This window comes from Marmota marmota, unplaced genomic scaffold, assembly GCF_001458135.2.
Source record: "Marmota marmota marmota unplaced genomic scaffold, marMar, whole genome shotgun sequence".
Lineage (NCBI taxonomy): Eukaryota > Metazoa > Chordata > Mammalia > Rodentia > Sciuridae > Marmota > Marmota marmota.
This window is the reverse complement of record NW_026000016.1, coordinates 44,068,484-44,071,841: the sequence shown is the minus strand read 5'-3', so window position 1 is coordinate 44,071,841 and position 3,358 is coordinate 44,068,484.

Sequence of the window (3,358 nt, the reverse complement as noted above, 5' to 3'; positions counted from 1 at the left end):
ATGAAGAAGAAAAAGGAGGAGGAGGAGGAGGAGGAGGAGGAGGAGGAGGAGGAGGAAAGAAATTTAAAATATCTGTAATTTTCACAGCAATATTATTAACTCTGGGGAAATTCTTGTATTCAAAGGGCAAATTTTCTCAGTTCAGATTCCCTTCATAATAGACCTCAAGCTTCTGAAAGGAGAGTCTTCTCTAGCTTTTTGCTCCATTCTGGTATTTCTTTTGTAACACACCCCAGGTAAAGCATGTGTCACTTGTGTTCAGTAACTGATAGGACACTTCTGTAAACAAGTTATCTTGGTAACAAAGGATATGGTACCCGCAGGAAGGAAGGTCAAGAAGAGACTAGAGTTACTAGGGAAACGTATAATGCCGCCACGTCTTTTATTTATTTATTTATTTTCCTGGGGAGATGTGTTTTGCCTCAGAGAAATGTCACGTGGACACCACTTTGTTCCATTTAATGTATGCACCAGTGCTAAAATTTCGGAAGTCCTGAGTTCTATTGTTTGTATCTGCCCAGCACACACCAACCATCATTGGAAAGTGAAAAAGGAAAGGAATCTGTTTATTGTGTATAAGGCAAAAATGCTGCATCCTGACCCTGACAGGAAGCTAAATTTTCATGTTGTTTGTGTGCATTTGAACCCTCAGAGGGAGGGAGGAAGGGAAGGAGGGAGGAAGTGTGTGTTACATGTGGTTGAAGGTATGAGATTTATTAAAACCAATTAATTGTACAGACTCACTAGATGGGTGAACTATGGTATTTAGTCTTCTGTTAATCTATGCAGCATTAGCTGAAGAGTAAAGAGACACTTTTTGGATATGTCTTCTCATGAGAATGCATTTTATGAATTTAAAAGATGAGTGCTTTGCAATGAGCCTTTTGTTATAGCATGAAAATTCAGTTGATGCTGAATGGCTATCGGAATGGTTTGTAGTTAAAGTTAGAAGAATTAATGTAGCATCTTCTTTTGATGAGAATGGACTTGCGTTTACTTAAACTATTAATTTGTGAATGGACAAAAACACAAGTTTCCTTAAGAGACTATAAAATAATATCTGTTTCTCGATAAGAGTTTGGGTAAAGCCATCAATTTTTAATTTTCTTTAAATAAAACAGACAAAGATTACCAAATAATTTGTAGTCTTTATTTGTATGTGTTTCAAACTATTTTTTTTATACTAGAGATTGAGTTCAGAGGTGCTTTAACCACTGAGCTGTATCTTCAGCCCTTTAAATTTTTTTTTTTTTTTTTTTTTTTTACTTTGAGGCAGGCTTTAGCTAAGTTGCTGAGGGTCTTGCTAAGTTGCTGAGTCTGGCCTTGAACTTGTGATCCTCCTGCCTCAGCTCAAACTATTTTTTTATGGTAGAGAAAACCACAGATGGCATATATCTCTCTATATTTAAATCTATCTATATATATCATAGTATTTATTAAAATAATAAGGTACAAATTCAACTTAGAAATTTAGAAAAGCATAATTATAGTAGAGGGCCAGAAATTCTGGGATGAAATGCCTTATTTTACATACTCATTTGAGAGACTGGCATCAGTGCCTTCTTCCTCTTTGCAAATAATCAGCGTAGCCAGCTTGTCCATAAAGTCTGGGCCCAGGCAGATATGCATAATGGAAGTAAGAGCATCTTCAGTGTTTAGAAAGAATCAGATAATATCATTCATTTCTGGATTTTATGGACCTTTTGTATTACACAGCCACTCTGTGAAAGGTGAGTTAGAAGAGCAGCACATAGCATGTTCCCAAGCTTGTTCTTCCAACCAAAGGCCGTGTCTTCACCCACTCTTCACCACTCCTCATCCTGCCCAGAGTGTATGCATGTGTCCCCAAGGGGTACCTTTCTGACGTTCCTGAAGTTGAAGTTATTGGGCATACTGTGGAGGCAGCAAATGATAATACAAATTGCAAATGATAAAAGCTGAGGAATAGTTAACTGCAAGGTTTCAGAATTGGGAAAATCACAGGCTTTGAGGAGTCAGGGAGGCTAAATGGAGGCCGTGGGGCTGAGGCTGGACTTTTAAGAGAGCAGCATTTGAGGATGAGGTAGCCACTCTGGGGAGAGGGAAAAAACCCTCCTTTTCGGTTGTAACAGAGTGTGATAATGAACTCCTCCAATGTGCTCTGGGACTTGTAGGGGCCACTTAGTGCTTCCTGTGCCCCATTTATAAAATCAGGCCCCCTGCAGCTCCATGGTTAATTGTGGTTTATGAACAGAGGCTCACTCCCCCCCCCCTTACCTTCAGGAATAAACCATAAAAACATTCAGTGCATTTTCTTCTTGAGCCCAACCTTATCACACATCTTTCATTTCCGATCTGAGGGTCTCTGTCATTCTTCCCCTTTCCAGTGTGACTCTCGGGTCTCTTCCCAGGCCTTTTCTTTCTCTATCTGCTGATGGAGCCTAAACTGATGGTGGAGCTGGGGGCAGGAAGTTGGGGGAGGGGACGTGGGGGTGGGGGGTGCTGAGTCATCCTTTCTTGCCCCATCTATCCTCCTGCAGAGGCTCCCTTGTGTCCTTCAGCCTAGATGAAGAGAGAAAGAGGGAGAGAGAATTCAATCCCCAAGTCAGGCCCTTGGAACGAGAAAAGGCTTTCCCGAGCCGTGCCTGAGAGGTGTTCAGAAGGAAAGGGCAGGATCGATTGGAGCCCACCCCGTGAAAAGGGGGATAAGCCACCTGCAAGTCGGTCTGGGGCACAGCAGTGAACTGGGTGCTGCTCAATTTCATGAGGCACCAGACACTGAGAGTACAAAGCCACCACTGGGGAATTCAGACATATGATCCCGCTCATGTCCAGAAATGGGTTATTCCTTTCTATGTAACACTGATTCTGAATTTCCTTTTTCTTTTGGTACTAGGGATTGAACCCAGGGGTGCTCTACCTCTGAGCGAAATCCCCAGCTTTTTGTGTATTTTTTATCTTGAAACAAGGTCTTGTTTACTTGCCCAGGTTGACCTTGAACTTGTGATCCTCCTGCCTCAGCCTCCAGACTACCTGGGATTACAGGAGTGCATCTCTGTACTGGGTCTGAATTTTCATAAGAATCAAATTTTAATGTTGATTTCAAGGAAGTGTGATTATTAGAATCTCAGTGTCTTTCTTTTTTTATTTGGTACTGGGGATTGAACCCAGAGGCACTTAACCACTGAGCCACATCCCCAGCCCCCCCCTTTTTTTTTGTATTTTATTAGAGACAGGGTCTTGCTGAGTTACTTAGGGCCTTGCTAAATTGCTGAGGCTGGCTTTATTCATAATCCTCCTGCCTCAGCCTCCCCTGGGATTATAGGCATGCACCACAGCATCAGGCTTCAGGGTCTTCTTTTTTTATTTGGTACTGGGG